Source organism: Rhea pennata, unplaced genomic scaffold (genome assembly GCF_028389875.1).
Source record: "Rhea pennata isolate bPtePen1 unplaced genomic scaffold, bPtePen1.pri scaffold_70, whole genome shotgun sequence".
Classification (NCBI taxonomy): Eukaryota; Metazoa; Chordata; class Aves; order Rheiformes; family Rheidae; genus Rhea; species Rhea pennata.
Genome location: NW_026907698.1, coordinates 448,184 through 470,479, shown reverse-complemented (window position 1 = coordinate 470,479; position 22,296 = coordinate 448,184).

Here is a 22,296-nt window from a genome sequence, read left to right as displayed (position 1 = left end):
TGATCACTCACCTACTGCCCACTCCTTAGACCAAAGGTACACTATTGCATCCAGTTCGGGGCTCCCCCGAACAAGAAAGATGTTGATAAATGGGAGCAAGTTCAGCAGAGGGCCCCCAAGATGGTCACAGAGTTGGAGCACTAGCTCTATGAGTGAACAGGCCTTGTTCAGCATGGAGAAGAGATGGCTTTGGAGAGACCTAATGGCAGCCTTCCAACACCTATGAGGAGGCCCTCAAGAGGATGAAGTTGGGCTCTTTGTCATGGTCCATGCCAGGAGGACAAGAGACAATACCTTCCTATATAAACATCCTGTCCACATTTATTCTTTTGCCTATTGGCCCTGGTTTTGCTTGCTTTATATCCTCACTTGGTATTTCTGAGATGATTGCCCTGGTAAATCCTATTTCAGGCAGGAATTCCATTAAGCTAGAACCTCCTTTAATTACTTATGGTGTTATGCTATTCCACTTGCTGTTCTCTTCTTAGAGGCACCAAAAGTCAAAGCAAACCATCTGTAAACACACATTAACGAATGCCATAAGGGAACTTCAGTCTGGAGGACTTTGAGAAACTTGGGGATTCAGCCAGCAGAAACCTCTTGAATTTTAACAAGGAGAAGGGAGGAATCCTGCACCTGGGAAAGATAACTCCATGCATCAAGTTCGGTTGGGACCTTACTGGTTGAGAAGGGTCCCTGAGGAGAAGGGCTTTGATATCGTGAGAAGTGCTCTATGAGCCAGTGGGGCACACTCATTGTGAGTAAGGCCAAATGGCTATGGGCTACATCAGGAGGAATGTGGCCACTCACACAAGGGGAGTCACTTCCTCCCTCAACTTAGCCCTGGGATGGCCACGGATGGAGTAGTGTGTACCTGTGTGGGGCTCTCAGGCAGTCTTCTTGGTAGTGACAAGCAGCACAAGAAGGGGAGAGTCAATCTGCAGCTTGGGAGGTTCAAAACAGGTGTCAAAATGAATCAACGTCACTTGATGAGTAGTGCTGTGGTACTACAGGTTACCCAGAGGGAGTCTGTGATCAGCCCCTGGCCCTGTGTTTCAAGGAACAGCCAGTGAGGACAGGGAGACATCAGTAAAGAGAGGGAGATCCTGAGGTGAGAGCAAAGTGAGGAAACCGCTTGGGTAGCTACAGTCCACGGGCACCCAGCAGTAGGCAGGGGATAGTGTAGGACAGTCTGTGGTAGAGACAACTGAGGGCATTGGCAAGGCTGAAGGGCCTGAAAAACAGGGGCAGTTGTCTCTCACTGAGGCCTACCAGGAGACACCAGTGCCTCATTGTCCCCTTGCCAATCAGGGAACCCCAGGAGGTGTCGTCCTGCACTCGGCATTGTACACTCCCACCTGCACACTGTCACCAAGAGCAGCCCTGAGCATCTCATGGGGGAAAGGATCTCCCTTCTCAGGAGCTGGCTGTCTGCGATCGGCCATTTTGCTTGACAAAACACATCAAAGGTTGACTCAGCATCAGCGTCACCTTGACTTTGCCTTCACCTACCTACAATCACTGCCTCCAGCCTTCTGCACTAATCCACCCCCAGGGGGTCTGTGCTGCTAACGGCCCTCGGTGGGACCCATTAATGTTTTGTGCAACTTAGGGCTCTGCTTCTGACTTTGACTTCTTGAATGTTTTGTTCAGTCTCCTCTCAGCAGCCGAGGTTGGTGGACTCAGCACCAAGTACACCGTGCGGCTTATTGAAATGTAAAAAGCCCCGAGGAACCTCGTCTCTCCTGATAATTTTTGTCAAGTCTTGTATGGCTAATTGTAGAGGCTTCAGGAGTGTAACTGAAAGATGGAGACTTTAATAATATGACAGTATTTCTGCTTTTAAAATTATTATTATTATGCATTTTATGCTATAATTATATATTATAATAATAAGAATTTATCATCATGTTTTCCCACTTGCAGAATAAGTGGCAGCAATATTCTCCAGCTGAGATTAATGCACAGTGTCCCCAGATGAAGCTGAGACACGTAGGAAAAGCAGTGTCCCACAGGTCAGGCTTTGTTCAGACTGTCTTCCAGTCCATCTCCCCAATCCTGCCACTGCTCTCATCAACCACCAAGGTCTTACCTCATTCTTCTTAAAGCTAAACCGTTCCCACTGAAGTCTGCAACTGAATGTTACAGGTCACATGCTCAGTTCCCACCAGTTCCCACCAACTGCAAATAGACATACTTTTTATATAATTGCAAACAAATTAAGAAAAAAGCATGATAGAGTTTCATAAAAAATAATTACACTGCTCAGCAGTATGCTCAGTCTGAGCTGCCTTCACTGAGGTCCACTTTCCACAAGGGACAGTCTTACTAGAAACCTTTTGTAAAGATAGACAACGGTAGACAGAAACACAATTAAGGATTTGGCTAAGGGCATGGATTAGTGAAAGATGGAGCAAGCTTGAAACTCCCTGGAGTGCAAATCAGCAGCTCTGTATCTGAATGAATCAAGAGTAAGGGGAGGGGGAAAACTGGAAACAATCGAAAGTTATAACGTCCAGCCAGCATGCTGTAAAGGTGATGTTAGAAATTGTCTATTTAATTAGGGCATGTGGAAACAGGAGAGCCACGCAGCTCTGGAGGGTCCTGGGCCATGCTGGGGGCTGTACTGCTCTTGGGGATCCCTGATGGGGCTGTGCTGCTCTACAAAAGGCTATGCTGAGACAAGGAGGAGTAGGAAGGTTGGTGGTAGAGACATCCCCAAACTCCAGCAGCTGCAAAGCTGGGAGCTGATCACCTCACAAATTTCTGAATGAGCCAAAATGCAGGTCCTGAGGGATTTTACTGCCTTACAGGCTCTGCATTGGAGCCTGGGCAGTAGCCCTGCAGTATGTGGACATGTCCTGAGAAGCCAGGGCAAAAAACGTGGACAATGCAGAGAGCCAGGACCGTACAGTCCCTCAAGAGAGCCAGGATGTTGCAGGGGATCCAGAGTGCCAGGGACTGTATCCAGGGGAGAATCACTGCCCTGAGACGATGTTGAAAAGCACAAGCTCAGCTGTGGTCAGGAGAGGAGGAGTATCTTTCCCCAGACTCAACCAGAAGGAAAATTGGGCAAAATTCATAGAAAATAGGAAAATCTCCCCAGATTTGCTACCTTGCCTCATCCATGGCTTTGGAGCATAGTAAGTACCAGGGTCCTGAAGAAAGCTCTCCAGATCATATGAGTTAAAGTCATGTTTGCTCTTTTCTAGTGTATCATCTCTGTCTTAAGCACCTCAGACCCAGAAACCTTGCTGAGGATTTCCAAACCTAAAGAGTCTACTTTAGTGCCTAACAGAGGAAGGCTGTGTCCCCACAAGACCCTGGAAAATCCCAGAGCATGGTAGCTGCTAAAATCCATGTCGGGCACAGTCTGGGCTGGGCAGAGGCGTGAGGTGATCACGCACTACAGGATGGGTGGTGAGGTACTGCAAAAAGTACGCCGTGTCTCACTGCCTGTCCCATCACCACAAACACTCTGGGACATATGTATGCATACTTGAACCTGGTTACGGGCTATGGGTCTGCCTCGCTCACCTCAGGTGGGTACTGCGGGGTGGAGCCCTAGCTGATGACATCCCTGCCATGCCAGGCATCTGATAGTCTTTGGCTCCCATCTCCCAGTCTCAGAGGCAGCAGCTGGCCCTTGCTGCACCCTGACAATGACAAAGCTACAATGAGAAAATGGGCCTGCACATATGCAGTAGAGTCTCCTGAAAAGACACCAGGCATGCTCAGGAAGATGCCCAGCTCTTGGAGAGTTGTGCAACTGCTGCCCAACATGCTGGCATGCACACAAGAAGACAGTGGTGCATGTGCAAGGCCTCAGAAACCTCCTGCTGAGCTGTGAGGGGGCTGAGTGCTAGATTTAGTAGAGCGGTTGACTGCAGTAAACGGAGTCTACACCAACCATGCCGAGCACTGTTCACGATGCTTGGAAAATCAAGACTTTCCTACGGGCTCCAACTCCAGAAAGTGCTCGGTCCTTTGTGCTTCCAGAGCCTTGCTCACTGCCATTTCCTTTCACTGACATTGTCAAGGGAGGCAGAGGAGCAAAAACAGAAGAATGTTGTTCACAGGGGGCTTTATGAATTAACCAGATGAACCTCCTCATGTGTGCTTCGTCAAGTTGGTTTAGGTCCCGATGTTTTGGAAAGTCCTAGGCACAATGATTCAAATGGCCTATGCCAACAGCTGGGAGGCCTGGCAGCAGCAATCTCAGCGCATGGCGTTCGTGCTGACAGACACAGTAACCACTGTGCAACCTTCAAGAGGTTGTCCTCATTGTGAACATATGTTTATAAGACAGAGCACTGTTTTCCTGGACCAGCTGCTGTTCTGGGCCTGAAGATATGCAGCTAGGGGCCTGGCACTGCTGCTGTAAGGCAGGCAGGCAGAGGAATCTGCACCCATGGCACCTGGGGCCATGATCTGGTGCCTAGAGGAACTTACCTTGCCCCTCACCTCCAACACCATCATCTCTGCCAGGAGGTCCCCACTGCCAGGCTGCTGGCACTGTACCTAGCTCTGATCATCTGCCTGGCTGCTTGAGGAGCTGCAGGAGATGTGGCCAAACCAGGATGTGGCCAGACTCCTGCCTGTTCCGCAGTGACAGGGGCACTCTGGTGCACAGGAACGCACAGGAAGGAGCCCAGCAGGCTTCCCTGGCTACACACAGGAGATGTGCAGCCACACAAGGAGAGTCCCAGCTGCCCTGGCATCCTGGAAATGTGGGCTGTAGGAGGGCTGGCATCCTGGGGGCCTTGTGCTGACTGCTAATGCTGTGCCAGCAGACCACTGGCACTGGGGTCTGTGGTGTTGCCCTGGGGCACCGATGTCACCATGCTGTCACTCTGCAACTTAGTCATAACACCCTGGGGCAGCAGAAGAGGCAGAGCCTCCTGGGCCAGTCTACCAGGCTTCGCAGCTGGGACACAACTGGGTGCAGCTAAGGGCTCTCTGCAGTCTCTTTGGAGGCCATCCTTAGGCTAGCAATGGCTACCGAGAGGAGGGAGGGGGAGAGAGGACATTATTGCAGGACATCTGAGGGTACTGATGCCTGCACCTCAGCACACCCAATGATGGAAGCATTCAGCAGCTGCACCTCCACTTGGTATACGGTCCTCTTCCTGGCCTTCCTCTGGCCTTGCTTCCTGACCTTGCTGTGCATCTTCTCTGCCCTGCTTTGGTGCTGAGACCACTTCCTGCCATTCCTCACCTGCTCATCAAGGGCCTGTATCTGCTGCTGTGCTCTCAAATACCGCCTAACACTGCCTCCCGTGCCCACTGCCACCGCCCCAGCACCAATCCCCATCTCTAGCCCTTTCCTCCTCATCTTGGTAGGGCTCTCCATGCACAGACCTGCTCCACTGGGGGCACCCCCGTACCCACCATGGGGAACACCGCCACTGTGACATGTTGCAACCCCCACTGATGCCCCCCAAGGGATGGCTGGCCAACACACGCCTCTGCAGCAGGGACACACCAGGGACAGGACTAGACCTGGCAGCAGGCAGGCGACCCACCAGGGGCCCCAAAACACACAAAGCCCAACTCTCCTGCCCTTCTAGTCCCTTCCAGCCCTCCAAGGCCTTGCAACAGGCACTGCCTCTGAATAGCCAGGCACAGCCCTGCGCCTGTTCCCTTCCCACCTCCAGGAAGCAGAGAGCAAGTGCTCTCCCAAGGGCTCACCACGCCAGCTCTTGTCTTTCACCGTTGCCTCATGTGCCCTCATAAGTGCAGACACCAAGCGGGTGCCTGCTGCTGGCCTCGGGCCTTCTGAGTCATGGGTTTCCTCAAGATAACTTCCCCAGCCATTTGCTACTGCTGGCCTATCAGGTACTTGGACGAAAGAGACCTCCCAGTCAACATCCACGCCTGCCTGCCTGCTGCTGGGCTCTGAGGGACCCAGAAGGAGGTGACCTCATAGTCACCACCATAGACATGTCTCTGTCACTGGTCAATAAGCCTCTGAGACAGCGGGCACCTCACCATAACTTCCCCAGCCATGAGACAAACGCTGACTTCTCAGCTGCTCCAGCAGAAGTGAGCTCCAAAGCACATAGGCAGGTCCAGCCATGGACCTGCTGCTGCCCCATCAGCTGCTCAGCTGCAAATCACCTCACAGTCCCCTCTGCAGGCACAGTCCCCTCTGCTGCGGTCCAATCAGTTCAGCAGTCACAAGTGACCTCACCACCACCTGCCAGGCCTTGTTCCTGCAGCTGGCCTATCCGGTGCTCAGGCAGAAGTGACCTCATCATCAAGAGTGGAGCCGTGTGCTTTCTGCTGGCCTATCAGCTACTGCCAAAGAAGGAGCTGCAGGACACAAGACCCCTTTCCTGCCAGAGCCAGATCCCAACGGGAGACACACTCCCAGGGAAACTTGGGCATGGATTGCCCCTCACCCTCCACAGGGGGATGGAGCTGGTCCCACAGGAGTATTGGGGCTCAGGGCAACCCCAGCCACAGGACGCAGGAGTCTGGGTGGCCACATTGGCCCCTGCACCAAATGGGACCCTCAGGCAGGGCTCCTGTGGCAGCCCCCACCCTGTCAAGCCACTCCACGGCCCAGGACCCACAGCCGTTTTTACATCTTAGTCTCCACATGACAAGTGAGGAAGGAGTTCCCGAAGCTCTTAGCCTTGGTGGAGTGCCGCAGGAATGCTGGGAACAAGGAACCGAGGTCTGGGCTGAGGGTCTGAGAACCGTTATCTCATTTGCCCCCTTGCCCTCAGCCAGGGAGAAAGGATGCCCTTCCCTCCTCATCACTCCAAACTCCTCTGCCTGTCAACGAGAGACCCGATGTGGCTCCGCCGCCTCCTGTCCCCACTCCTCACCCTGGGCCAACTCCAAAGGGCAGCAGTGGGGAGCACATGAGCAGTGCCCACCCGCTCCCAGGACTCGCAGGGAAGTGAGGGCTCTGCCATATCCCTCGGGAGACCTGCCTGCAATGCAGCACATCCCACTCTGACCCAGCTTGTGTCATCAGGGGCCTTAATCGATCACTGCCATGGAGATGGCACAGCCAGGGAGAGAGCTGAGACATTTCCCCTCATGTCCTACAGAGCAGTCACCCCTCCTCATCCCAGGTATGTTTCAAAAAAATCTGTTAAATCCTTCAGGAATGTCTCCAGGCGATGCCAACAGCTCTGAAACCTCTCAGATGGGGCACTGGAGAGGTCACTTCTGTGGCCCTGCACTGACAAGTGTGTGCGCTGGGGAGACCTGTGCAGTTTCCTGGGGCTTGGGGGTTGCTTTGGGGTTTGGCATTTTTCAAGGACAGGATCAAAGTCATGTGTTTCTGCTGTGGGTAGAAGCAGGATGTAGGACAATATGGAGCAGGACAAAGCCTTCTTCCATGAGGCACCAAAGTAGGCTATTTAATTTTAAAAGAAGTCCTCAGCTGGGTCTGAGGTGCTTGAGACCGATGGGATACACCAGAAAAGAACAAAGGTGTTCTTCAGTGCTGTCCTCCAGAGGGTTTTCTTCAGGACCCTGGTGCCTGCTGTGCTCCAAAGCCATGGGCGAGGCCAGGTAGCAAATCTGGGGAAGTTTTCCCATTTTCCATGAATTTTGCCCAGCTTTCTTTCTGGCTGAGCCTAGGAAAAAAGTATTTCTCCTCTCCGACAGCAGCTGATCTTTGATTTTTTCAGTATCACCTTGGAGCAGAGCTCCTCCCTGGCACCTTGGATTCCCCCAGCATCCTGGCTCTCTTGAGGGACTGTACAGCCCTGGTTCCCTGCATCTCCCACATTTTTGACCCTGGGCTTCTCAGAACATGCCCACACACTGCAGTATTGCTGTCCAGGCGCCAGTTCAGAGCCTGTGAAGAAGTGCGATGCCTCAGGACCTGCATTTTGGCTCATTCAGACATTTGTGAGGTGACCAGCTCCCATCTTTATCACTGCTGGAGTTTGGGAATGTGCTTACAAGCAACCTTCTTGCTCTTCATTGTCACAACACAAACTTTGGTACAGTAGCACAGCCCCATCAGGGTTCACCAAGAGCAGCACTACCCACAGCACAGCCCTGGACCCCCCACCCACCTCCGGGAGCTGCATGACTCTCACTTCTATTTCCAAATGCCCTGATTAAATGGACAGTTTCTAACATCACCTTTGCAGCACTTTAGCTAGACGTTGTAACTTCCCATTGTTTCCAAGTTTCCTCCTCCATTTACTCTTGGGTCATTCAGATACAGAGCTGCTCATTTGCACTCCAGGGAGTTTCAAGCTTGCACCATCTTTCACTAGTCTGTCCTTTACCAATTCCTTAATTGTGTTCCTATCTACCATTTCCTGTCTTCACAAAAGGATTCTAGTACGGCTGGACCTTGTGGGAAGTGGACCTCAGTGAAGGCAGCTCGGACTGAGCATACTATTGAGGAGCGTGATTATTTTTATGTAACTCTATCATGCTTTATTCTTTGTTTGCAATTAAAAAATCACAATGATCCATGTCGACCTCTGTGTCTATTTGCAGCTATTTGTCTAAGGAAAATAGATGGGAATTGTGGCATATGAGATGTACAATACAGCTGCAAACTTCAGTGGAAGCAGTTTAGCTTTAACAAGCGTGATGGAAGTCCCAGGTGACTAGGAGGGCAATGGCAGGGTTGGGGAGATGGAGAGGAAGGCTGAACAACGTCTAAGACACTGCTTTCCCTACGTGTCCTGCTTCATTAGGGGACATTGTGGATCAATATCAGCTGGAGAATATTCCTGTCACTTACTCTGTAAGTGGAAAATAAAATAACAAAATTTTAACAGCAGAAATACTGTCATGTTATTAAAGTCTCCATCTTTGAGCTACCCTCCTGAAACCTCTGCAATCAGGCCTACAAGACCTGAAGAAAATTATCGGGAAAGACAAAGTTCATCAGGACTTTTTACATTTTAATGAACCCCATGGTGTATTTGGTGCTGACTCCACCAACCTCAGCTGCTGCGAGGACACTGAACAAAACATCCAAGAAGCCAAAGTCAGAAGCAGAGCCCAAAGTTACGCAGAGCATTAACGGGTCCCACTGAGGGCCATTAGCAACACAGACTCCTTGGGGGCTGATTAGAGCAGAAAGCTGGAGGCAGTGACTGCACGTAGGCAAAGGCGATGTGCAGGTGACTCCGATGCTGCGTCTACCCTTGCTGTGTTTTATCAAGCAAAATGGCTGAGTATGGACAGCTGGCTCCTGAGAAGGGAGAGCCTTTCCCCTGTGTTTTCTTCAGGGCTGCTGAGGGGAGCAGTGCACAGGTGGGGGTATGCAATGTTGAGTGCATGAAAATGACATGACACCTCCTGGGGTTGTGTGGTGGCCAAGGGGACAATGAGGCCCTGCTGTCTCCTCGTAGGTGTCAGTACCATAGAGCAAAGACTTCTGCTCTTTCAGGCTCTTCAGCATGCCAATACCCTCAGCTATCTCCACCAGGCTGTCCTGCACTATCCCTTGCCTGCTGCTGGACTCTGAGACATCCAAGTACTCTGAGAAGACTCTGCAGACTCTGGATGCCCAAGTTCCTCCCACCTCAGGATCTTCCTCCCTTTACTGATGTCTCCCTGTCCTCACTGGCTGTTCCTTGAAGCATAGAGCCAGAGACTGATCATAGACTCCCTCTGGGTGACCTGTAGTACCACAGCACTACTCTTTGAGTGACACTGATTCATCTTGATGTCTGGTTTGATCCTCCCAAGCTGCAGATTGTGACTTTTTCCCCTTCTTGTGCTGCTTCCCGCTACCAAGAAAAGTGTCTGGGAGACTCACCCTGGGACACACTACTCCAGCTATCATCAACCCAGGGCTAAGTCAAGGGGGAATAGTGGTTCCCCTTGTGTGGGTGGCTACACTCCTCCTCATGCAGCCCTTACTCGCAATGAATGTGCCTCACTGGCTCATGCAGTGCGTCTCACAACACCTAGGCCCTTCTCTTCAGAGACACTTCTCAGATGATAAGGTCCCAACCTGCCCTGAAGCGTGGAGTTATCCTTCCCAGCTGCAGGACTTGCACCTTCTCCTTGTAAAACTTCACGAGGTTTCTGCTGGCTGAATCCCCAAGTTTCTCAATGTCCTCCGGAATGAAGCTCGGGTATACCAGCTTGTAATGTGTGTGTTCAGGTGGCTCGGGCTGACTTGTGGTGCCTCTAAGAGGGTAACCGCAAGTAGAATTGCAGGACAGCACATGTAATAAAAGGAGGTTCTAGTTCAATGGAATTCCTGCCTGAAATAGGACTTAACAGGGCAATCATCTCAGAAATACCAAGTGAGGGTATAAAGCAAGCAAAACCAGGGCCAACGGGGAAGAATAAACACAGGTGGGATGTTTGTATGGGAAGGTATTGTCTCTTGTCCTTGCAGCATGGACCATGATAAATAGCCTTGCTTCATCTTCTTCAGGGCCTCCTCTTAGGTATTGGCAGGCTGCTATTAGGTCCCTCCAGAGGCATCTCTTCTCCAGGCTGAACAAGGCCTGTTCACTCCCAAAGCCAGTGCTCTAGCTCTGTGACCTTGCTACCTTGTAGCCTTCCTTCTACCTGGGCACATGATTGTCTCATACTTTACCTTCTGCCCACTGGGACCCGCAGGTCCTTTTCAGCAGAGCTGCTCCATGACAGCCTACTCCCCGGCCTGTATCTTTGCAATGTCTTGGTCTGTCCCAAGTGCAAGAACCTGGTATTTATATTTGCTGAGTTTCATGAGACTCCTGGCAGCTCATTCCTCCTGCCTGTCCAGGACCCTCCATCCCATGCAGACAGACATTTTAGTGCATACTACAACTTGGGCAAGGGGAATCCCATGTCCGGTGAGTTTGTGGAGTGCATGAGAGGGACCTGAATCACACTCCTTTCCACGGGTTTCTCAATGGGCATTAGATGTATTGATTAACTTCTGTAAATCAGTCCCTGAAGCACAAGGAAATGAACTTCCTTCTAGTCCTGGTGCAGGTGTCCTGTCTTCTTACGAGATGGCAGCAGGGCCTTCTAGAGAGAGACATCTCCACCTCTCTTGGAAAACCATTCTGTAATGAGACAAACTGTGGTGCTGGACTCAGTTTCTCCCCACGGTTTAGACAGGGACCATTGGTGATTACTTTAGTCTACTTCAGTGGACATTTCTCAGGGGTGACCTCTTGGCTTTTCAGCAACTGCCAGCTCTGGAGTCCAAGAGAAGTTGTAAGCGTGCACAGCAGACAGAGAAAGTCACATCTTTGGCTGATCTTCTGTTCCTAAGCTGGGTCTGGCTCCTGGGACCATGGGACCCATGGCAACCTGGCAGGTGTTAGAGAGAGACAGCTCTGTCCAGGAGCAGCTCCTCTTAAAGGAGCAGCAAGAGTAAGGGCACTGCCTGCAGGCACCAGCACGAGATGAGCAGCTCAGAAACTAAAGAGAGCTGGGAAAGGGAGGACAGCTGAGAGCTCCCTGCAGGGAAGAATCTTCACAGCCATTGACACAGTAAGTCACTGGCTGCAGGGTAACATCGCTGTTGTGGTTCCCACTAGGTTCTTCTGCAGCTGGCATCTTCCACAGCTGAAAGGGTCTCTCAGGATGGCTCTCCCAGCTTCTCCTGTTTGGAGGAGGTGGTGCTTTAGAGCAGGCATTCATTGCTACACAGTCAGAGGGACAGGACACCATAGCTATTTCCTTCCAGGGCTGGTGCGGGGATGTGAAGCCAGAGAGCGCATCCAGCTCTACCCACGGATGTAATTCAGAGCAATATCCCTGCGCCTCAGTGTGCTGTGTGCCTGGCACAGTGACTCTGCTGCCCTTCAGGGTCAGCGCTCAGCCTCTCTGGGAGACTCACGACTGCACTGCAGGGAGAAGCTCTGAGTGGGAGGAGTGACCCCCGGCAGGGCAGGTTCATTCTCCTGCTGAGAGGGTGCTGCGTGAGTCAGGGCTGCTCACAGCTCCAGCTCACCCCAGAAGATTTTCAACAGGCCTTTATTAGAGGACAATCAAGGCAGGGACACAGGTTACCTTAAAGATAAGTGCTTTCCTGGGTCTTTCATTTTCCTATTGTTTGCTGAGTGCTGGCTGGGAAAAGACCTAGGAGAGAAAAACAGCTCCCAGGAGGAAAAACTCCAAGCAGTTAAGATATAATCAGTGAATAAGAGGAAATGAGAAGCATAAATGTTCTGTGTGTTGAGGAGAGGGGGAAGAGGAATTTGGAGACCGGTTGTCCCCTTCAATGCAGACATCTTCCCCTAAGTAAGCCCCCTGTGTCTCCTCTCCCACCAGCAGAGCCCCTGCCCTCAGGGCATGAGCCCCCTCCTTGGCAGCCCAAGCTCCAGCAGAGGAGAGGTGCATTTCTCCTGTGATGTGCCTATTTCCAACCGTTCAATGAAGGAGTGGGAACAACTGTCCTGCGATGCTGCCGTCTGGGAGGTCACGTGCTCAACTGGGTGAGGGGAAGGCTTTCCAGACTGCTTTCCCTTTGGTAGGAGGGTAGTGGTATTCCTTGCTTCTCTACCTCTCTGTGCTGCCCTGGTTCTTGTGCTCATGCTCTACAGGCTGAAGGAGGGAGTTCAGCTGCATTTAGAGTATTTACTCTATGGGTCCTGTGTGGAGTTGTCTTCATAGTAGCTTCATAGCAGGGGCATGTGTCCAAGTCCCCTTCCACCTTTCTAGGCAGCAATATATCTCATCTGGTGGGGGAATGATCTGACTCTCCTGTAAGGAGAAGCCCCATCATTAGCACTCTTGACTGTCTCTCTGGGGTGTCCTGCCAGGCTGCAAACTGCCCTCCAGAAGACCACAGCTCTCCTGTATCATATGTGTGATAGCTGGGAGTCCTTGTGCCCTTCACATGAGTCAGAAATATCATCAAATGCTCTGAAGAGCATTCTCTCCATATGTGGGTTGAGAGAGAGGAACTTGAAAATCTTCACCTTGAAACTGAACTCCTCCACTCTGAACTCCATCTGATTTCTTTCTTAGACTAATTTGAGTGTGACTGTCCTTTAGCTGAGAGGCGTGAACACAGGGCAGCAAGAGGCAAGATTCATGGACAGACTAGATCCCATAACTTTATACAAAGTCCTCAAGAGCCCCTTTTTTTTCCCCTTGGGAACTGCAGAAGCTCATGCTGAGAGCACCTGTAATGCCAAAGATTTCTACCCCATCAAAGAATGCTCCCATGGTGTGATGGAGGCATCCTAAAACTCAGGAAATATAGAAACAGACCCTTCCACTACAGCCCATTTTCTGGAGAAAATTAGTGTTTAGATGCTCACAGCCTTTCCTCAAAACAGGTGGATGTAATCTGCTGCAGGATGTGTACCTCAGAGCTAGTCACTTACCACTGCCACTACAGTGCCTGGAGAAAGAGTGAAGATGGTCAACTGACATGAGGACAGGGTCCGTCCCACTGTGACAGAGACATCTGGAAAGTGTTTGGCCAGCCCCTGCCTTCACTGCACTGTTTCTTTCCCTTGGCAGAGTGAGAGCTGGTGTGACTTATCCAGATACAGACACCCCTGTTCCAGAGGGCAAGGTCTGGAGAGATGAATCCCTCACAAGGATCTTCTTTTTCAGAATCAGCTGCTGTGAGTGCTGTATTTGTCTCCCACAATGGAAAAAAGAGAATATTCCCACTGAGTCCCTGGACATAGTCCTCGTCACTCAGCTCATGGTGCCCATTCCAGGTATCCCCACCAAACACCCAAAGCACCTCTATTTGCACCACCAACAGAGCAGAGCTGACTCCTATGGAGCCTATGGACAGAGGTCCTGGCACTCATGCTCAGCATGAACCAGTGATCAGGAAAGGGCAGTGAACAAAGGCAAAAAGGAGAGAAAGTATGGGTGGTGCTCTGAGGAGTGGAGTGGGTTTTGCTCAGAGAAGCCTGTTCTAAATTATCAATGTCTTTTCCTCCTTGGATAGTGCCCTGAACCGCGGCAGAGCAAATGTCCAACAGTAGCTTCCTGAATGAGTTCCTCCTCCTGCCATTTGCAGACACATGGGAGCTGCAGCTCTTGCACTTCTCTACCTGGCTGCTCTCCTGGGCAACGGCCTCATCATCACAGCCATAGCCTGCGACCACTGCCTCCATACCCCCATGTACTTCTTCCTCCTCAATCTCTTGCTCGTTGACATCAGCTCCATCTCCACCACTGTCCCCAAATCTATGGCCAATTCCCTCTGGAACACAAGGGCCATTTCCTTCTTGGGATGTGCAGCTCAGGTCTTCTTGTTTTTCTTTTCAGTTGGAGTGGAGTGTTCTCTTCTCACAGTCATGGCCTATGACCGTTTTGTTGCTGTCTGCAGACCCCTGCACTACTGGACCATCACAGACAGCAGAGCTTGCATCAAAATGGCAGCAGCTGCCTGGGCCAGTGGGTTTCTCACTGCTTTCCTGCACACAGCTAATACACTTTCCATACCCCTCTGCCAAGGCAACACAGTGGACCAGTTCTTCTGTGAAATCCCACAGATCCTCAGGCTCTCCTGCACAGACTCCTACCTCAGGGAAGCTCGCCTTCTTGTAGTTACTGCCTGTTTAATATTTGGATGTTTCTTATGCATTGTGCTGTCCTATGTGCAGATCTTCACGGCTGTGCTGAGGATCCCCTCTGAGCAGGGCCAGCACAAAGCCTTTTCCACGTGCCTCCCACACTTGCCTGTGGTCTCCTTGTACATCAGCACTGGCCTGTTTGCCTGTCTTAAGCCCACCTCTGTCTTCTCCCCATATCTGGACCTAGTGCTGGCTGTTTTGTACGCGGTGGTGCCTCCAGCCGTGAACCCCCTCATCTACAGCATGAGGAACAAGAAGCTCAGAGATGCACTGAAGAAACTGATTCAGCTGGTACTCGTTCAGAAGAAGCAAGCTGCCCATCCCTCTTCACAGCTGGCTTCTAATTTCTCTCAAATAACTCCTGTGCTTTGAGCATTCTCTCTGTGAAAATCGTGTTTGTGCAGTAGTGTTTGAATTCATCCCCATTCTCCAGTGGCACGAACTCAGTCTGTCTGACTGAAATGCCCGCTGTACATGTGCCTGCCACTGTGTCAGACTTGGCTTCACTCGAATAAAAGAGGATTTGCTCAGTTCAGTGCTTGAAGGTTGGGCTCTTCCTCCAAAGCTAGAGTCTAAAATGTGCACAAAGACTTTCACTTTGAAAGACTTTTTGGTTTTTCGGGGCTCTCCAAGGTGATGAGCTTATCTCAAGGTGATGAGCTTATCTGCAATACGTTAGGCATGAGGACGGGATTCAGCTCTCATTTGTGAGTGCCCAGTTCTCCTGGAGGCGATGAATGGTCAGGCCGTATCTCCAGTATGACAGGGCTGGAGACAGAGGCCTGTCCTTCTTGAAGAAAGCATGCAGACGCCAGGAGAACACAGGGTGTCTCCAAGCACTCCATGTGCCTTGGGGTGAGCAGTGAATGGAGCTTCATAAAATCTAGGGCAGTCATCCAAAGGTAAAGGGTAAAAACAAGGCTAGTGAGAGCTTTGCAATCTGGTGAGAGGCAGTGTGGACCCTGCAGGAACAGGGAAGAGAGCCTGGAGAGTGGTTCTTGTCACCTTCAATGAAATTTGTGTGTTATATTAAAACACACACCTGAACACAGCCTGAGCCATTTGAAATGCCCTGTGATTGCTCAGAGCATCATCCATGGCCACAGGCCCCTTGGTAGGGGCTGTAGGGTGCAACGGTGCCTATCTGGCTGGGTCTGCTTCTCATCATGACCACCATGGCCGGTGTGGAGGCAACCCGTGGCTCTGTTGCCCCACAGCCACTTGCTCTGCAGAGCAGCACTGGTAGAGCAGCTCAGGATCTCATAGGGAGGGGGAGAGTCTAGGAACGGCCAGGCAGGCCAGCACCGAGGCACCCACCTTGGAAATGAGTCTTTGGAGAGCAAGGATGTCTCTGGAGAGGAGCGAAGGAGCTGTTATGTGCTGAAAAGGAGGAATAAACAAGAAAGAGAAATCTGTTTCTCTGCATGTCATCCAATGACAGGCTGCTGTGCCCCTGGGACAGCAGTAGCTGCCAGAGGAGCCCCAGGGCAGGGGCTCTTGTGGTGTCCTGGAGAGAGGGGCTGGCATGGTAGGCTGCTGGTAGCCTGGGGTAGGGCATCTTCTGGCTGCAAGAAGAAGGACATAGGGCATCATTCTCCTTTGTCTGCTTGTGCCACTAGATCCAGTGCCAGCTCAGAGGCTAATGGGACAGCTGACACACACCCCTCGCCCACCAGAGCTGCTGTGCCCACCTCCTGCTCTGCAGCCCCCTGTGGGGACCACTGCTGTGGGTCCACCACCAGCCTGGGCTGCTCTGCTGGGTGGGCTGAGGAGAGGGCTGAGGAGGTGAGGAGAGGCAGGGAGAGGCTGGGCTGGGCTGCAGAGGGCCTGGGAGAGGAAAGCTCAACTGTGTGAGTGGGAAAGGTGAGGACACGTGTCAGAGGATTTGTGGTACAGAGCCAGATCTCGTGGCAGGGAACCAAGACATGTTGGGCGCAGAAGAGACGAGGCTAGTCTGCGCCCTTGTTTGCATGGACTGACCAGGGAGGTGCCCCTGGGCCTATGTCACACACTGGCCTCACACATTGGCCCTTTCCAGCACTGGCCACACACCCTAGGTTTCTGGGCACATTTTACTGCGTGGCCGGCTCCGTCCTGCTGGGCTCATGCCTGTATCAAGAGGAACAAGCAGCCCTGCCTAGCCTTTCTCCCAGCCAGACCCCAGAGGATGATGGTGTGCTATCCCCAGTGTGGGACATGGCCAGGCTGGGTGTGGGCCAGGTGCTGGCAGAGGCTGCCAAAGCAGGGGGGCTGTGGGTGGACGGGTCAGCGAGGGCTGTCGTGGGGACCGTGCCAGGGGGATTCTCCCCACTCCTGAAGGCCCCACTGCCCTGTGTGGTGCCTATCTAGCAGGGTCATGGGGCCATGTGTGGGTGCAGGGATGAGGCACAGATGGAAGCACGATGCTCCTCACTGCTCCCCTGCAAAAGAGAAACTCCCAGGAGAGCTCTCCCAGCCCTGCCCCATGAGCTCTTGTCCCTGCCCCAGCCATGCCACAGCAGAGGCTGAGGACGAAGGGATCCTTCAGACAAAGCTGTACCAGCCTTGTGGAGCTGCCCCGGAGCACTAGGACAGGTGGAGTGCCCTCCTCATATGTCTCCATCCTGCTGGGAGGGTGGAACGGGCACCAGGGAAATGGTCTGTTCCTGCCTGGGCTCAGTGCAGGACTTTTGCATGTTGGATGAATGTGACAGCCACTGCGCTGCAGAAACACCAGCCATGACCCCTTGCTGCAGTCCCTGCTGTCCCCTGCCCTGCTGCCCTGCTGCCACCCCCATGCTGCCTCATCTCCCATCTCTTCTCCCCACACTGCAAGGACCAGCAGTGCAGCAAGAGCTGGCACAGCCCTGCAGCCACTGCCTGGCCCTTCCCACTCCTCCACCAAACATTACATCTGTCCTCAAAAAGGATAAGAAAGAGGAAAAGAGGATCTAGGGAAGGACCTGGAGGTCAGCATGAAGGTGACCAGAAGTCAGCAGAGTGCTCCTGTAGCAAAAAGACGGCCACCATTATCCTAGGTTGTGCAAGAAAGAGTGCAGGCAGTGGGGCAAGTGCAGTGGGATACATGAAAAATCCTGGCAGCTCTGACAAAAAAAAGAGAGGCAAATTAAAGGAAGAGCTGAACTGTTAGACTACCTATGTTGGAGAGAGTGGTATGGCCAACAGAGTGCCCAGGTACTGCAAACACTTCAAAATGACAACAACAAAAAAAGCATTTCTGCCAGCTGGCAAGTGACTGGAGCCAGGTGTGTCCAGATTTGCTCACAGGTGAGAGCACTTGGAGGACTTCTGATTTACTCTGCCTCTAATAGTATGGCCAGGAATATGACTATGTAGTGATAGAATGTGCTTTTGTTAGTCTTTTTAATTAAAACATTCTCAAGCACAGCAGTGCGGGGTGCACTGGCTTGTCATTGCCTTCAGTGGCTGCAGGATGAAACCTGAGTTTGAGCTGAAAGAGAAGAGATTAGGAATGAGTGACCTGAGGGGGACTATAAGCTACCTGACGCTTTCTCTGCTCTTCAGTAATACTTCCTCTGGTCCCACCTCAGTCTGCCCTGAACTCCATTTTTCCCCTATGTAATAGTCCAGGACTGTGGAGAAAGAGCTGAGTCTAGGGAAATGCCATGGTGATAATCTGGGCAGCCAGGGGAGTGCACTGAGAAAACAAATGTGTGCACGAGATCTCACAGTGAAGGCCTGGAAAAACCAAGTGACAGGGACCCTCCTGATCTGCCAAGGATCCCAGCCCTGAGCCATGAGGATGGCTATGGCCTCCTCTGCTCATGCCATGGGCTCATGACAAATCTCACACAGTAAGACAGACTTCTGTGGGGGAGGTGAAGGAAGAAAATAGAAATGAATCAAAAGAGGGAATTCAGGCCAAGAGTCCCTCCAGTAAATATCTGCAAATATGGGTGGATTTACTCCTTGTCTGGTAAAGCCATTTCTTCCATGACCAGCAGCAGCTAGGGGAAGGAGAGTCTTTTCCTGACATGTCTTGTGGGATGGAAGGCAGCAGGATTTGAGAGACCCCTTGCAGACAAGGGGGAGTTTTGGGGCATTGAAAGAAAGATTTCAGTCTGAGACTTTAAAATCTTGGGTGGTTGAAGGCTACAAGATGCCTCCAATGTGTGACTCACAAGGGACCCAAGTGACATCACAGCCACCACTGAAACACCCTCAGAAGCAGATCTGATAACATCTGGCCTGAGTAAGACCTGCAGTATTTCTCTAACTTTCTCTGTGCACCTAAAATTTCCTTTGTAGCTCCTCAGCACTGGGGAGCAGTCTTGGCTCTGGGAATGGTGGGGAAGGCACCAGGGAGTGCCAGCCCTGCTGCTACACTCAGAATGTCATTGTGGTGAACGAAACCAACTCCCCAAGGTGCTCTTTCAGCCATCTGCATGGACACAGATGGCACCTGGCCCTTCCTGGTCCTCCCAAGCATGTTGTCTGAGGAAGCGATAGCTTCTTCCAGTGCCAGTAGTGCCCACTCTTGCTAACATGGTTGTAACTCGCCATAAAGCATATTTGCCAGTAGCTGTGGGAATTGCTACATCAGCTGTGTCGGAAGCGTCAACCCAGACAGAGCCTCTTGTAGCAGATGCTGCCCTACAGGTCCCAGGCTGCAGGGAGTGCTTGGAGCCTCTCCAGAAGGCCTACACTGATGGGCCGCCCTCCTGCAAGAGGTGTCCTGTTGTTGAGGATTTGTGTTGTCAAGTCAGGGAGTTGTGGGATGAAGCCAGTAGATTGTGAAACATGCGAGAAAGGGAGCAGGAGATAGATAGGGTATTCTCAGAGACCATACTGCTCCCAGAGTACCAATCCCCTGCCACAGGGGAGTTGCTGGAGAACTCTGTGAAGAGTAAAATAGTTCAGCACAGCACTGTTGAAGAAGGCTGGGAGGTAGTTGCTTCTCAAACAAAAAGAAGAAAGGCCCCTAATCCTCCTGTAGATCTGGAGTTACAGTTGAAGAACAGGTTTAGTGTGCTCCAGGATGAGGAGAACCCGGAACTGGCCTCAAGGGAGGCAACTGGGCTGTCTGAGCCTGTGTCTTGCGTGACCACTCGGAAGAGGCGACGAGTGGTTGTAGTGGGTGATTCCATGCTGAGTGGGACAGAGGTGCCTATCTGCTGACCTGACCCGTCCTCTAGAGAGGTTTGCTGCCTGCCGGGGGCGAGGATACGAGATGTGTTTGAAAGGCTGCCAAGGCTTGTCCACTCATCAGACTATTCCTCTCTGCTGCTCTTTCACGTGGGTGCAAACGACAGAGAGAGCAAACTAGAGACAATCAGGGAAGACTTCAAGGCCTTGGGCATGGTGGTCAAGAGTCTGGGAGCCCAGGTGGTCTTCTCATCGGTCCTGCCAATTAGGGGGAGGCATGGGAGGAGGAATAGGAAGATTTCCCAAATCAACAATGGGCTACGCCATTGGTGTTGGCAACAGGGTTTTGGATTCTATGACCATGGAACATGGTTTGAAGACCAACAACTGGCGGGGAGAGATGCGATTCATCTCACCAAGCGGGGCACATTTGCTTTTGCAAACAGGTTGGCCAGCCTGGTAAAGAGGGCTTTAAACTAGGCAGGAAGGGGGGACGGGGGGTGTCATACAGACAGGGTAGACACCAAAACACAAGTTGGGCTGGGGGGCCTCCAGTGGGTGCATGCAGCTGGGGATGTGCATTTGGGACATGGCTATGGCTATGGGCGACCCCCGTACACCCTTCCTGGGAAACCTGCAGGTATGACTACCTCTCCAAAATGCCTGTACACCAATGCGTGCAGCATGGGGAACAAACAGGAGGAGCTGGAGATCTGTGTGCGATCGCAGGGCCATGATCTCATTGCAGTCACGGAGACATGGTGGGATAGCTCACATGACTGGAATGCTGCCATGGATGGCTACGTGCTTTCTAGGAGAGACGGGCGAGGCGAGGTGGTGGAGTTGCTCTTTATGTGAGAGAGCAACTGAAATGCATTGAGCTCTGCCTAGGTGGGGAGGAGGAGGAGGCAGCTGAGAGCTTATATGGGTAAAGATCAAAGGGCAGGCTAGCACGGGGTACACTGTTGTGGGTGTCTACTACAGGCCACCTGACCAGGAAGAGAAAGTTGATGAGGCCTTCTATAGACAGCTGGAAGTAGCCTCATGATCACAGGCCCTGGTTCTCATGGGGGACTTCAACCACCCTGACATCTGCTGGAGGGACAACACAGCAAGGCACAAGCAGTCCAGGAGGCTCCTGCAATGCATTGATGATAACTTCTTGTCACAAGTGGTGGAGGAGCCTACAAGGAAGGGTGTCCTGCTGGACCTTGTCCTTACCAGCAGAGAGGGACTGGTTAGAGATGTGAAGGTTGGGGGCAGCCTTGGCTGCAGTGACCATGAGATGGTGGAGTTCAGGATCCTGCATGAAAGAAGTAAGGCAACAAGCAGGATTGCAACCCTGGACTTCAGGCTCTTCAGAGACCTACTTGGAGGAATTTCATGGGTTAAGGTCCTAGAAGGAAGAGGGGGTCCAAGAGAGCTGGCTAGTATTCAAACATCACTTCCTGCAAGCTCAAGAGCGGTGAATCCCTATGAGTAAGAAGTGCAGCAAGAGGGGCATGAGACCTGCAGGGGTGAGCAAGGAGCTCTTGGCCAAAGTCAAACAGAAGAAGAAAGTGCACAGAATGTGGAAGAGGGGACAGGCTACGTGGGAGAATTATAGGAACGCAGTCAGAGTATGTAGAGATGCGGCAAGGAAGGCTAAGGCCCAGTTGGAATTGAGTCTGGCAAGGGATGTCAAGGACAATAGGAAGGGCTTCTTCAAATACATCAGCAGCAAGAGGAGGACTAGGGAAAATGTGGGCCCGCTACTGAACAGGATGGGGGCGCTGCTGACAAGGGATACGGAGAAGGCAGAATTACTGAATGCCTTCTTTGCTTCAGTCGTCACTGCTAAGGGCAGCCCTCAAGAATCCCAGAGCCTGGAGACAAGGGGGAAAGTCTAGAGAAAAGAAGACTTTCCTTTGGTCGAGGAGGACAGGATTAGAGACCTTCTGGGCAGGACAGACATCCACAAATCCATTGGCCCAGATGGGATGCACACACGGATACTGAGGGAGCTGGCAGATGTTGTTGCCAAGCCGCTCTCCATCATCTTGGAAAGGTCCTGGAGAACTGGAGAGGTGCCTGAGGACTGGAAGAAAGCTAAATGTCACTCCAGTCTTCCAAAAGGGCAAGGAGGAGGACCCAGGCAACTACAGGCCGGTCAGCCTCACCTCCATCACTGGAAAGGCGATGGAACAGCTCATTCTGGAGGACATCTCCAGACGTATGGAGGAAAAGAAGGTGATCAGGAGTAGCCAGCATGGATTCACCAAGGGAAAAGCCTGCTTAACCAGTCTGATAGCCTTCTATGATGAAATGACTGACTGGGTAGATGAGGGCAGAGCAGTGGACGTTGTGTACCTTGACTTCAGCAAGGCTTTTGACACTGTCACCATAACATCCTCCTAGGCAAGTTCAGGAAGTGTGGGTTAGACGAGTGGACAGTGAGGTGGATTGAGAACTGGCTGAAAGGCAGAGCTCAGAGGGTCGTCATCAGTGGTGTGGAGTCTAGTTGCAGGCCTGTGGCTAGTGGCGTCCCCCAGGGCTCAGGTCCCATCCTGTTCAACTTTTTCATCAATGACCTGGATGAGGGGATGGAGTGCCTCCTCAGCAAATTTGCTGATGATACCAGGCTGGGAGGAGTGGCTGACACACCTGAGAGCTGTGCTGCCATTCAGAGAGACCTGGACAGGCTGGAGAG